This window comes from Hylobates moloch, unplaced genomic scaffold (assembly GCF_009828535.3).
Source record: "Hylobates moloch isolate HMO894 unplaced genomic scaffold, HMol_V3 SCAFFOLD_6, whole genome shotgun sequence".
NCBI lineage: Eukaryota > Metazoa > Chordata > Mammalia > Primates > Hylobatidae > Hylobates > Hylobates moloch.
In genome coordinates, this window is record NW_026652281.1 from 124849645 (window position 1) to 124864677 (window position 15033).

The 15033-nt window shown below is 39.0% G+C and overlaps 1 protein-coding gene across 7 annotated transcripts in view; it reads right to left on the reverse strand.

Annotated features, from left to right (window-relative positions):
* JAKMIP2 (janus kinase and microtubule interacting protein 2) overlaps nucleotides 1-15033 on the reverse strand; it is a 189822-nt gene that overhangs the window by 132479 nt on the left and 42310 nt on the right. Inside the window, exon 1 of one of the 7 annotated variants that reach the window (XM_058439996.1) lies at nucleotides 2104-2745. The exons of the other annotated variants lie outside the window; for them this stretch is intronic. The gene's annotated coding sequence lies outside the window, so the exon portion shown is untranslated. Of the gene's footprint in view, nucleotides 1-2103; nucleotides 2746-15033 lie in introns of those variants that run through there. 7 annotated transcript variants of the gene reach the window in all.

Consider the following 15033-nt stretch of genomic DNA (forward strand, 5'->3'; position numbering starts at 1 on the left):
AATGCTTTACAAAATATAATGAATGGTCTAAAACCCCCAAAGACAGATGTATAACATATCTGAAAATACTGTGGTGAAATGACCTAATAATTTTTCACTACCCGTGGGAAAGTATTCTTACATCTCCAGAGGGGCTTTAATACAATCAAATTCAATCTTCAGAAGATGCTATTTATTATAAAGAGTAATTCACTTAACCAGACACTTCAGTGAGGACTTATTTTGTGCCACTGAAAGAGGATAGGGCTACAAAGGTAAGAAGCAAATTATGTAATTCTTTTATTCATAAATCTACATTTTTTAATATTTACTATTTGTCAAGCACTGAGTTAGGTCCTGTGGATACAAGGCACCAGACCTTAAATTTGTTTTTATTCTAGAGTACTTATAATGCAAGGTAGTTTTCTTCTCCCATCTAAGGTGCCATATGCTTACAAATGATGCCCTCTGTAAACATTCCAAACATACATTTTCTACCACCATTATTTTTGTTGTCTTCCTCTTATTCATTGATCTCACCTGCAGCTTGATAGAATATGGCAAGGTGTTATACAGAAGTATCTTCTTACATCTTTCTTGTTCTTCTTCAATAACACAGTAACAATAAAGAGACAAATTGTAATGTGTTATGTACTTATTGTACCCAGCATTGGGCTAAGTGCCTTATAGGTATTGTCCCTAAAATCCTCTAAATATTTATCAAATAAAAACAATTATCATTTTAATGTAATGAGAAGAAATTCTGGTTCAAAGTGACTCATTAAATCCCTTGAGTTAACCAGGCTAATAGGAGGCTCAGCTCAAGCTCAAACTCAAATTCAGGTCTGTTAAATACAATGGTGATATAGAAGGAAGATCTTACTGTACCCACCCTATCTTCCTTCACAAAGTCTTCCTAAATTGGGTACGCTTGAACTGGTTTTAAAAGAGTTAGATCAGGAGATTGATGTTTTCTTTTCCTTTTTAATCACTGTCTTGATAGATAAAAAACAAGGAAGGAAGGAAGGTGTCAGAGGCATTCAAACCAGAACAACTCCATCTTGAACAGGAGCTGGGTAAAATAAGGCCGAGACCTACTGGACTGCATTCCCAGGAGGTTAGGCATTTTAAGTCACAAGATGAAATAGGAGGTCAGCACAAGACACAGGTCACAAAGACCTTGCTGATAAAACAGATTGTGGTAAAGAAGCTGGCCCAAACCCACCAATCAGTTGATTTTTTTAAATGTTATAGATGTGGGAAAAAACATCTATTCTCCTCATGAAACCCCAGGAATTAAAAGCAGACAGATCCCTCTTAAAATCTTAGGCTCTGCTCTGTTTTGCTTTGCCTTATCTGACGTTTTTTGACTTTTTAGGGGTATCAGAAATTACTTTGCAGTATGTGAGAATTTTGATTTATAATAACTAGGTAGGAAATGTACTTTTAGGGGTGGCTAATGGCAGTTATGAGAGGATACTTGGATCTTTGCACATTTGGATGGGAGAAGCATGCTCTTGGCCATCTGGCAGGTAAGGAAAAGTCTCCACCCCTCCACTGAGAGATAAGGCTCCCATCAGGGTGGGCTAATCACAGAATGAGTTGATTGGTTTTGGGTTGCCTTGCAATAAAATGCATGGTAAAATCTTTGCACTGTCTTGTTCTGTAGTGTCCTTTTGGGGTTCAAGATGTAATATAAAAATGGGATCCTTAATTTTGGGGGATCTGCTTTGCCTTCCAGCTGTGCCAAATTATTAGGTCCTAGAAACTCTGTGTTTTAAAGAGAAACATTAAAAACTGGCAAATGAAAAAAATCGTACAAGTACTGAAACTATTTCTGTCTGTGTATTTATATGTGTTATGTGTGTGATGTTTGTATATGAAAGAGCTCTGATTAATTGGCTGAAAAATAATAAATGCTTAAATCAAATATTGTCAGAAAAACAAAAACTAATGCCTTTTCGTTCATATGACTTAAATAATCTTTGGGAAATAAAGACAATTTTAAAGATTATTGGTAAAATTTGGACATTTGGTCTAAATTAGCCAGGTCAGATATTTGGTTTGCTAAATGCTTTAAGGTCATAAACTGCTTCTCTGACTTTCGAAAATTGTTCCGCTTACCTGCTTTAGAGCCATTAGATCCTAGATACGGTCTGGGGACATGTGGAATTAGCCATTCCCTCTAGCAATGCTGGAAAGCATCAGACCTTATCTGCACTTCTGTCTGGTGTCCTGGGTGCCACACCTGGTACATAATTAGAATCACTTGCTTACAAGTTTTTCACCAAAAATAAAAGTTGCTAAGAGTTAACATTGTAACATGTAATTGAGACTACTGAAGAAACAGTTTTACATGCAAGGTGTGTAAGGGAGAAGGGAAGGAAGAGGAGAGAAGGCAGGAAAGAGGGAAAAGAGGGAGGAATTCCTCTCTCACATAGTATTAGGATGTCCCTGAATTAAGAGTTGGCTGACATCAGTTTTTGTCACAGATGCATGACCTTGGCTAAGAATTTAGCCCTTCCGTGACTGTTTTCTCATTTATAAAGTCATAATCCCAGCCTTGCCTAGGTCACCTCCTCACTTCTTGAGAATAAAATCAGAGGATGCTCGAGACAGCCCTTTGAAAACTAAAAGATGATGCTTAGGTGTCATCAGTAAAACCTGGGTGTGGGGCAGGGGAGGGCAGAAAAATCACTAAGCCTTATGTCTCTAAACCGTTATAATTTCAAAAGGTTAAAGCAGGGTTAGATGTTGTCACATAGAAAGTTTGTTCTGGCCGGGCGCGGTGGCTCACGCCTGTAATCCCAGCAGATTGGGAGGCTGAGACTGGCGGATCACGAGGTCAGGAGTTTGAGACCATCCTGGCTAACATGGTGAAACCCCATCTCTATTAAAAATACAAAAAAAATTAGTCAGGCCTGGTGGCGGGTGCCTATAGTTCTAAGCTACTCGGGAGGCTGAGGCAGGAGAATGGCGTGAACCCGGGAGGCAGAACTTGCAGTGAGCCGAGATTGCGCCACTGCACTCCAGCCTGGGAAACAGAGCGAGACTCCACCTGAAAAAAAAAAAAAAGCTTTGTTCTGTGAAATTTTTATTCCCTGCAAAACTTTCTGAACAAAGCAGAGGAAACACAAGAGTCAAAGAAGATGCAGCTGAGTGCTATGGTTAAGGAAGCAGACACTGAAGTCAGCTCAGCCTGGTTTGAAATAAGTTTGCAATTCATTATCTACAAGACCATAGAAGTTGTTTAACCTTTCTAAACCTCACTTTCCTATCTGTAAAACAGGAAGAACAGCCATCTGACAAGATGATTCCAATTATTAAATAAAAATAATGTAAGCAAAGAGCTTGGCATTGTTCCTGGCACATAGAAAATGCTCAATAAATGGTCTCTGCAGAGTCTGGCACACTCGGTGATTTCCTACCAATACACTTACATTTGTTTAACCGTGGGTGAAGCCTGAATCATTTCAGGCCAGTTAGAAGGTTGATAAAGAATGTAAGCAGATTCAAGGTTTTAGAAACTGACAAAGATTCTTTGCCTGGCCAAACTTTCATCAGGGTCCTAAGTCCATCTGTGTATGTCCTTGTAAAATTCAGTTTTAGCAAAGAAGCTGCTAAGTCAGTCTGGCAAAAAGCCTCCACCCTCAATGTCTGATCACCCTCAATATATGATTAGGTTCCTCATCCTCCACTGCCTCCCATGTGATATTGGATCATCTTGCCCTATTTTTTTTTTTTTTTTTTTTTTTTTGAGGTGGAGTCTTGCTCTGTTGCCAGGCTGGAGTGCAGTGGCGCGATCTTGGCTCACTGCAACCTCCACCTCCCAGGTTCGAGTGATTCTCCTGCCTCAGCCTCCCCAGTAGCTGTGACTACAGGCACACGCCACCATGTCTGGCTAATTTTTGTGTTTTTAGTAAAGATAAGGTTTCACTGTGTTGGCCAGGCTGGTCTTGAACTCCTGACCTCGTGATCCACCTGCCTCGGCCTCCCAAAGTGCTGGGATTACAGGTGTGAGCCACCACACCCAGCCCATCCTGCCCTATCTTAAGCCAGAATCCTATTAGTTCAGTTTACTCAGAATTTCCCTTACCGCTGATGTCTGCTGTTGGTAATTTTCCTTCCACTGACCCCCACTCTGCTTCTTGGCTATACATTCCCACTTGCTCATGCTGTATTAGGAGGTGAGCTCAATCTCTCTCCCCCACTGCAAGACTGTCACAGTGGTCCCTATACTTATCATGATGGTCCTGAATAAAGGCTTTTTTTTTTTTAACCATGCTTTAACAAATAACATTGAATAATTTTTTCTTTAAAAGAAGAATTGAGGCAAAGTTGTTAGATTGGAACAAAATGAATGGGCAGGAAATGAAAGTGAGTGTCCTAGGCCAGATTCATAGAGGCAATGCGATGCAGAAGCAAGGGTCATGTCAGTTCTATTTTGGATGGACAAGGGGAGAGATTTCAATGAGACCACGACGATCTGGTTTGCTCATAAAAGGCGCTGCTTGGAATTTTTAGAAAAAGAAATCATTAAAGATGAAATAAATCCTTTGGGGGTGTGAGGTAATTTAGACTTCTGGGTAAAGCAATGGTAATATTTCAAGTAGCCCAGGAAAGACTAACTTTACACCTGCTGTCCTGGTATGACTATTGGCAGTGTTCTAAAAGTGCCCAGGTCTGGACAATAAATTATACATAATACTCTTACTTCTGAAGCCTTGAGAATAAAACAGGACTGTTTGGAGGGATCCTCAATGAGGCTTTTGCAGAAGTTGTGAAAGTAGCAGTTTCTCAAATAACATACTTAAGTTCATGATCTCTTAAATTAATGGTCATGTTTTTCTAGGAAGAAGACCTTTGGATTTAGAGTCCCAGCAAGTACAGCAATGCCTTATTCTTTTTATCTAGATTATTTTCCCTTAAATTAATGGTCATGTTTACCCAGGAAGACCTTTGGGTTGAGAGTCTCCACAAGCACAGCAATGCCTCCTTCTTCCTTTTATCCAGATTATTTTCTTCTAAGACAACTGCAGCAAAAGTTTTGAAAAATAGGTCACCTAGATTTCAAAACTATTTTGTTTCCAGCCATCTGGGGCTGAGGATGATTAGCTGTTCTTGGTATCATGGCAGAAACCCGACACAACACATTTATTTGCACAACTCCCAGTGTTGCAGCATTGTTCTGGGTATTTGATATTCAGACGATGTATCAAGAATTTGAGCCTTGGAGAAGAAAACCACTCAGCATTTCAATTAGAATCAGTGTGTTGTGCATACAAAACATCACTACAGAAAATCTTGGAACATGTTGTATTATTACGTGGGTTTTTAAAACTAAATGTTGCCAAGTAGTTGCAAGGTAAATTCTAATCTGCATGGGTGATCTCTTTTCCATCCCTGAGTTTTCCTCTAAGAAAGGTGGTAAATACAGACTCCCGATTTGCACTTCCAAAATTTACCCCTTTAGGTTTCCAGTCTATGTTTAGTTAATTCTTCTCAGCACGCTTAATAGACTCTGTATAAAGCTTTGATTAAATGGCATCTAAGAAAGCAGCCCATGTGAATCCATGTATTTCTTATAATGCCCAAAATAACTATAAAAATGTTTAGTGGCTTCATTTACAATAATTGCCACTTTTGTGCCCTTCCCCCATCTTGCTGGATAGATTCTTAATGTTCTTCTCTTTCACCATGCGTTTGTGGAGCTGCCAGCGTTCTATTCACAGCTGCTAATTATCAACACAGAAAACAGAGATGGCTCCATCTCTTGTAAAAGACTATGTTAGAATTTAAATACAGCTATTTCTCCTTGTCTGCCTCAATGGTAGAGATAGGAGAAAACATAAGGCTTATTGTATTCAGATAGTAATAATGAGGTAATACTACTATTAAAATAATAATAGCAATTGTATATTGAACATTTACTAGGTGCAAAGAACTTCATTTGCATGATGTCATTAATCCTCACAAAACCCCACGATGTAAGTGCTATCACTATATTATTTCAGTAAGAAACTAAGCCTTAGAAAGGTTAACTAGCTTGCCCAGTGTCTCACAGCTGGGATCACACGATTTAAACCCAGGTCTTTCCGGTATTTGATTTTATTCTTAATTTCATGCTGTGATGTTTATCTTTTACGGTATTATGTTCTGACATATCTGACACCATTCTGCCATTTCAGCTCAAAGCACTGTGTTAGAATTCTTCTGTCTTCCTGGCACCTTCAAAGAAATATCCAAAATTAGGATCCTTATAATGCTTACAGAATTTTAAACTGATAGAAATTGGCTGTGCAAAACAACTTATAATTAACTCATGGTTTAGGTGAGGATTTTTTCAATCCATTAAACTCTTAAATTCTTAAGGAGAGAGATGGTATCAATCATTTCATCCTCATTGATGAGCACAATAGTTGACAGGTAGTTGTCGTCAGGAATGCTTATTGAGTAAATGCGGACAAAAAATAGACAAAAACATTACTCATGATACTATAATTCACTTTAGATGTGAGAGCAACTCAGATACAAAAGCTGAAATGGACAACTTCAGTCCATGCTGAGCTGTGCTCAACAAGGGATGGAATGAACAAAGAATGTCTTTATAATGTTTATGCTGTTACTGAACTGCCTCATTCTTGCCTTTCCTAATTATTATCCTTTTGTGCTGGCACTTTGCATTTTGCTCCCTATGCCTTCTGGTCAGGCACTTCACTCACCCTTTGGAGAAAGCAATTTTTAAAAATATTTATCTTTTTCTATTATACTTTAAGTTCTGGGATACATGTGTAGAACGTGCAGGTTTGTTACACAGGTATACACGTACCATGATGGTTTGCTGCACCCATCAACCCGTCATTTACATTAGGTATTTCTCCTAATGCTATCCCTCCCCTACTCTCCCACCTGCTGACAGGCCCTGGTGTGTGATGTTCCCCTCCCTGTGTCCATGTGTTCTCACTGTTGGACTCCCACTTATGAGTGAGAACATGCAGTGTTTGGTTTTCTGTTCCTGTGTCAGTTTGCTGAGAATGATGGTTTCCAGCTTCATCCATGTCCCTGCAAAGGACACAAACTCATCCTTTTTTATGGCTGCATAGTATTCCATGGTGTATATGTGCCACATTTTCTTTATCCAGTCTATCATTGATGGGCACTTGGGCTGGTTCCAGGTCTTTGCTATTGTGAACAGTGCTGCAGTAAACATATGTGTGCAGGTGTCTTTATAGTAAGAATGATATATAATCCTTTGGGTATATACTCAGTAACGGGATTGCTGGGTCAAATGGTATATCTGGCTCTAGAACCTTGAGGAATTGCCACACTGTCTTCCACAATGGTTGAACTAAATTACCCTCCCACCAAGAGTGGGTGAAGGATATGAACAAACACTTCTCAAAATAAGACATTTATGTGGCCAACAAACATATGAAAAAAAGTTCATTATCACTGGTCATTAGAGAAATGCAAATCAAAACCACAATGAGATACCATCTCATGCCAGTTAGAATGGCGATCATTAAAAAGTCAGGAAACAACAGATGTTGGAGAGGATGTGGAGAAATAGGATGTGGCAAATATACACCATGGAATACTATGCAGCCATAAAAAAGGATGAGTTCACGTCCTTTCCAGGGACATGGATGAAGCTGGAAACCATCATTCTCAGCAAACTAATACAGGAACATAAGACCAAACACCACATGTTCTCACTCATAAGTGGGAGTTGAACAATGAGAACATATGGACAGAGGCGGGGAACATCACACAACGGGGCCTGTTGGAGGGTAGGGTGCTAGGGGAGGGACAGCATTAGGAGAAATGCCTAATGTAGATGACGGGTTGATGGGTGCAGCAAAGCACCATGGCACATGTATACCTATGTAACAAGCCTGCACATTCTTCCCATGTATCCCAGAACTTATACTATAATACAAAAAAAAAAAATAGGAACGCCTTTTTGTTTTCTTATTTATGTGTGATAAACTTTCCATCCTTTGATTTACCATTGCAGTTTCAGCACTTTTGCATGTAAGGTTATTGACAAAACTGACTGCTTTTCAAGAAGGACAACAGGAATTGATTTTGGGGTAAGATTTACAAACTACATGTAGATCATAACAAACTGCTAATAAATTGCCTTCTGTTCTAGTGGGTTGTAAACAAAGTCTGATTTATTCTCTGTGTAAAGTGGACTGATGGAGGGGGTACCCCGAGGCCCTTGTAGACACCTATTTAAGAGTGAAATGCTCTACTACTGCAGGAAGCAGAGTAAACATCCTTCTTTCAGTAGTTTTGCAAGAATGCAAACAGAGGGTCAGACAGGAAACACCTGAAAATGGTATTCCTAGGCCGGGCGCGGTGGCTCACGCTTGTAATCCCAGCACTTTGGGAGGCCGAGGCAGGCGGATCACGAGGTCAGGAGATCGAGACCATGGTGAAACCCCGTCTCTACTAAAAATATAAAAAAAAAAAAATTAGCCAGGCGTGGTGGCGGGTGCCTGTAGTCCCAGCTACTTGGAGAGGCTGAGGCAGAAGAATGGCGTGAACCCAGGAGGCGGAGCTTGCAGTGAGCCGAGATCGCGCCACTGCACTCCAGCCTGAGTGACAGAGCAAGACTCTGTCTCAAAAAAAAAAGAAAATGGTATTCCTGCGATCTGCATATGCTGGGTCAGATCTCTGCTATTGAGGTGTCTCTATTTCTATTTGTTTCTCTCCTGCCAGACTTCAGTTTGAGTGCCAGCTTTGCCAACAATAAGACCTTGGCCAAATTACTTAAACTGTCTTAGTTCCCTCATTTAAAGAAAGTGCGTTGTGTGAAATTCAAGTGAGACAACTTACAGAATATGAAAGTGATTGTCAAATGGTAAAGCGCACTTCAAATGTTGCTTATTGTATTAGTCTGTTCTCACGCTGCTAATAAAGACATAACTGAGACTGGGTAATTTATAAAGGAAAGAGGTTTAATTGACTCACAGTTCCACATGGCTGGGGAGGCCTCACAATCAAGGTGGAAGGTAAATGAGGAGCAAAGTCATGTCTTAAATGGTGGCAGGCAAGAGAGCTTGTGCAGGGGAACTCTGGTTTATAAAATCATCAGCTGTCATAATTCTTATTCACTACTATAAGAACACTAAAGGAAACTGCCCCCATGATTCAATTATCTCCACCTGGCCCCACCCTTGACACATGGGGATTATTACAAGTCAAGGTGAGATTTGGGTGGGGACACAGCCAAACCATATCATTTATTATTACTAGAGGCATCAACTTTCAAAAGTTTCCACCAATTGAATGATAAATGATTTATTGTTAATGATTAGCCTTCTTTCATAATTGGCCAGCTCAAAGTTCTATTTATTAGGCATAGTATTTAATGTTTATTAGCTGTTGTACTTTCTAACAAACACTGCTATTGGTAGTTCAGTGTAAGTTCTATTTTTAGGAAATAAAGTCAGCACAGTGGACTAGAATGAATGCTGGTTTGAAGTGAGTAGTTTGATAGTTCTGGTCTCAGGTTGGAGTGCAACTTGTTACCACTCTGAGAAAGTCATTCCACTTGTTACCACTCTGAGCAAGTCATTCTCCTCTCTGAACCTCAGGACAGTTTAAATAAGGCAATGCCCATAAATCAACACTCTTTCCTACCCTTCATTTCTCAACCAGCTTAAAAAAATACAGTGAACTGTTTTTCACCTATAATTCTCAAGAGTTGGGGCTTTCTAGTTTATCTATTTCCTGATTAATTAAGATGAAAAATTTGGGGGCTGGGCACGGTGGCTCACACCTGTAATCTCAGCACTTTGGGAGGCCGTGGCAGGTAGATCACTTGAGGTCAGGAGGCCAAGACCAGCCTGGCCAACATAGTGAAACCCCGTCTCTACTAAAAATACAAAAAAATTAGTTGCATGTGGGGGCGCACATCTGTAGTCCCAGCTACCTGCGAGGCTGCGGTAGAATCACTTGAACCTGGGGGGTGGAAGTTGCAGTGAGCCAAGATTGCACCACTGCACTCCAGCCTGGGTGACAGAGCAAGACTCTATCTCAAAAAATAAATAAATAATTAAAAATTTAAAAATTAAACTTTTGTTTCAATCATTGCCAGAAGCATTTTAGGAAGATTAATCCATATCATTTAAAGAACATTATCTATTTAGGGGGTATCATAGAGTTTATTTAATCAAAACCCTGTACTTTTATGAGGTTGGATATTTATATGTATCTTTTACACAAATTTTAAGTGAACCCTGTATTGTTTCAATATTGAAGATATTCAGGTAACTTATGGCAATGTATGGAATTTAGGGTGAATCTTCACATATATTTGCTAAGTATTACTATTTCCCAACTGAGTTCCCAAATTAGGGAAGAAGAGAGAGGTTTTCTACAATAGACATTGTGCCTGATAGGGTAAGATTTGAGTTGTGCTTAGTTACTAGTCATGCATGAGATATATGATTTATAAGATCACAAGGGTTCACATATGCTTCTTACTGTAGGGCTGACTATCTGATGTCAGGCCCAGCAATCTCCATTCAAGAACACAAATTTAGAGAAAAAAGCCAGAATATTTCCAGAAATATTTATTGTAATAGAAATTTTGAATGCTGTACTATTTTAATTCCTGAGGCTTATGTATTGCCTGTTGTGGCAGAATGAAAATACTTCCCACTTTAATGTCAAAATATCTCTTAATAAAACTAATTATACAGCAGAAGCATATGATTATCACAAAATTTTTTGTGCCCTGTTCTAGTCTTGTTATAACTCTGCTCTTGCAGTGTTATAAATCAAGACTATAAAGATGTAACTTTTTATTTTTTCAGTTTTAGACCAAGATATTCAAGTACTTTTTCCTATAGACAGAAATGAAGAAAGCACTTATTAATAAATAGCACTGAGATTTTTATTTTCCTCAACCGAAATGGTGATGATATAAATTTAGAATTGAAGTCCTCAAAGGTTGGAAATGTTACACTGAGTGGGATCTTCCCAAAACTCTCCTACTTTTGTAATCGTTAAGGTATACTTTCTGACAATGAAAGCAATCAAGCTGTGATAGACCTCCAGGTTTAGCTATTTAAAATAATATTATTGGAAAATAACATTCTCACTAAAGGTGGTCAGAATTCTAGATTGATTAAGTTGGTTGGTTGAAGTGTCTGAGTTACAAGTGTCTTATTGAGTGCAATACATCGATATACTTCTTTTTCAAAATGTTATAATGGGTTTAAGTATCAATACCTTGCAGACAAAAGAAATTTGAGATGTGTGCTTTATAAGAAAATTCAAAGCATGGAAATTTAATGTATAGTTCAGGAAATTTAGTTCTGAACACTACCTTAGAACTTCCTTTACAGAACGTTAGATTTAAGATGGTAAGTGTCTTAGTAAATATGAAGTTGATGATTAAGAGCTTGGGCTTTGGAGTGGTAAAAGCCCAGAATCAGATCCTAGTCCTCCCATTTAACAGGTGTGTGAGCTTGAACCAGTTACTTTTACAAGTTCTTTTTTCCTCAAAAGAAACAATTTATTTAGAATAAAACAAAAGCAGCTCAACTGTGAGCACACATTTGAGAGGCAGCTACTCTTAAGCTGTATGAGCTATAAAAAGGGTTTTTATTTACTTTTCCAGAAATCTTGTGTACACAGCACAAAGAGGTCATTTTTTTTTCCCACTTAAAACACCGGCACTGGAATCACAATAGCAGACACACAACTTTAAGCTGCCATTTTAGTAAAATGTACAAATACTAAACATATTAGCTTTCTTCCATCAGAGGCCCATATAAACTCCACATAAGCCACAACTTCTCTTCAAAAATGTCCATGAGAGCTTTGAATTCCATATCTTCATCTGCTGTTCAACCAGTTTTGCTTGTGGCATGGGGGAGGGAAAGGTTATTCAGTACAAATGTTTACAATATTAAAATTATATGTATTCCCCCTATGCCATTATAGATGAACATAACATTAACAAGACCTTCCTGGATAGTTCACCTCAACTTCAAAAAGTAGCAATAATACCCACTGGCATAAACCTTGAAATGAATTTACTGTATGAATAGACATATAACAAGTAAAACAATAGGGCGGGTTTTTTTAAAGACTGCAATTGAAGATAACAAGACTGAAAATACCCTTATACTCATGTAACTGAGTAAGCATGCCAAAAAATTCAGAAGTTTCACAATCAATTTATAATCTATCAATATATTCTAAATATAACTTAAAAAGTGAAACTATAAAAAGGTGAAGTTTAGTCAAACTTTTGGCCCATCTATCTACTAAGTTTTTATCTTCCCATAAGAAAAAGAGTGATAAGAGTGGCAGCTACCTCCCATGATTGTCACTAGGATTTAATGAGATCACGAGATAATCACAGTCTTTACTAAGACCCAAGATATAACAGAGGCTGTAAATCAAAGAAAGAAACTGGATTAAAATGCTTTAAGAATCAGTTTCATAACCCTTGGGCTCTTCATCCAAGGATCTTTAAACAAGATGTAGGATATAAAATTTTTGCAGGTGAAATGGAGGAGGGTTTTGTTTAAGTGATTTGGGGAAAGAGGGTTTGGAGGATGGTAGGTCACACCTGCTCCTTAAGCCTCACCAAGGGGAAGGGGCTCTGCTCACAGCAGCCTGGTGAGGGGCTTGAATGAGACTGCTGGGGAAAGCTTAATATGGGTCTCCCAGAACTTTAGAGGCAACAGACTTGAGTCAGACTCTCACCAAGAAAGATGGAGGGCGGCAGAGAAATGCACGAGCGGCTTTCTTGGGACGGTGGAGGCGAGGTGCTGCGGCATCTGCAGGATAACTGCATTCTCTCTCATTTCTCTAGCGGGTCAAAGAATATGTGAGGTTCCCCACACATTTATGCCACAGGAGGAGAAACGCCTGCCTAGGGGTGTTTTAACTTATGCCCAGAAGTACCACCTGGAAGAGGCAATGGGACTTTATCCATAAGAATCTATGTGGAGAGTTCTCCCAGACAACCAGCGGCAGAGCAAGGAGGGGCTGGCCAAACAGTGACGTTGACTGGTGCATGAGACGAACAGAGGCCCACAAAAATGTCCATAAGGTGAAAGAGTCAGCTTTGAACTTATTTTTCAGTGGGCAACAGAAGCTTCACAGAAGAGAGCTTGAAGCCCTCTTGAAGCAGCATCAGTTCAAGGAATACCTTCTCGGCCCACTGTGCCCCTTCCCTTTCCAGTGCTCCAACTTCAGTGAGGGAGATAGAGGGTGAGAAAAAAGACAAGAAGACATCCCTTCCCGCTTAAATCAAGTTATGAGCTCTGATCATCCTCTGGGACTAGACGGCCTAATTTCTGAAGTTAGACTGTGATTTAAAGAGATTGCAGGACTTCGTAGACTGACCAGAGAAGTCACAGCCCCTGCCCATTTTCCACCTAGGGTCATAGAAAGACTATGTCTAGTACGCACATTTTAAAGACAGCAATAGAAAATGAAAATAAAGGGTTTTGGTTCATGTTCCGTGAGCTGAATTTGTTCAAAGTACAACTGATTATTGGTATAAACAGCTCTCTCTCCTTTTTAAATCAACTGGAACCTCACTTGCTGGACACAAGTCCCTTATTTGTACAAGCAAATGGTTTTTTTTTTTTGAGTCACACTTCTAACCTGCCATCCTGGCTTTAGCCAGATGCCACCAGGAGTGCTTGTTAGACATCCCCAGCCCAACGTTATATAAGGCCAAACAATATGTAAATTGGGAATGTAGGCAGCAATAAGATGTAATGTCTAATTATAGAATCAGAATGCAAGACATACACTAATCACAGATATAAAGAAGAAATTGGGAACTGATTGCCATTACATACCTAACAAAAATCTATTGATTATCAGCACACTGTGAAGCCAGACTGCACATTGCTGGAGGTTAGGGAGCTGTGACAAAAGGACTGGTTATAGCCTTGTTTCTAAAGGACAACCTGATTTCATGAAATTTCTTTCAACAGTTGATTGAGAGCCTTGCCCAGGCTGGAACCTGGTAGTTGTGCTGATGAACCTACCCTACAACCCAAGGGCCTTCCCCATTGCTGCTCAGCACACTTGAATTTCCATAAACTTTTGGACAACTTAGAAGCAGTGTGGAGGGGTCTTAGCAAGCCTGTCATCTTTGTCTTGAATGCTCTTGTCTCATCTTCCTGGAATCCCCTGGCATAATGAAAACTAAACTTGAAGCTCCAGTGTCAGGCTTTGTCTTCATAACCAGAGCTTAGCATAGTGATTGGCACTTAGTATGTGCTTGATAAATGACAGCGTGGGTCGGGGAAAGGGTCTTATTATCATTACTGCAAGCTATCTTGAAGGGCAAACCTCACACAAAGGGTTGGTGAAGAGGAAAATTGTCTTCAAAATGAGCTGTGGCTTTCTTTTACATGAGGAGGCATTTTAATATGATCATCGATCGCTAGAGTTGGAAGGCCCGATAAGATAATATATTTCAGCCCTTCACAGTATCCTAGACCACTAATGCCTCATATCATATAGGCCCAGCTTCTTGGGATGAAGCTGATCAGTACAGAGATCATTCCTGTCCCTTCAGGTCTGGAAGTGTATTACAGACATATCCTGCTGCAAAACCCTGATCAACTAAAATATAAGCTCACTAAGCTAAATTAGGCGTTAGGATACCACTTGATGAAAAAAATGTTTTACCTTTTACCTAAATAAAATAATTTCAGTATTTCTTCAAATATAAATTAATAGTTGCACAGAGTACATTTAAAGTAACTCCAATGATAACTGCATTGCAAAAAAAAAATCAGATATATACTTTCCAAAAAAATAAATTTTCCAACTTCAGAATGTGATATATCAAAATGCTCTTTCTTTGAGAGAGTACAATTGTGTGGTATTTATTTATATGTCTATTCCTTTGAGTTGCATTACTTTTTTTCTAAAATGAATATATATAACTTGTTTAATATATAAGAAGGTAAAAGGTATAAGTATATATCCTTTCCTAGAAGCAAGAAATTTGACTCACTTTTAAAATTCACCAGAATATTAAGAAATCTTTGTTTT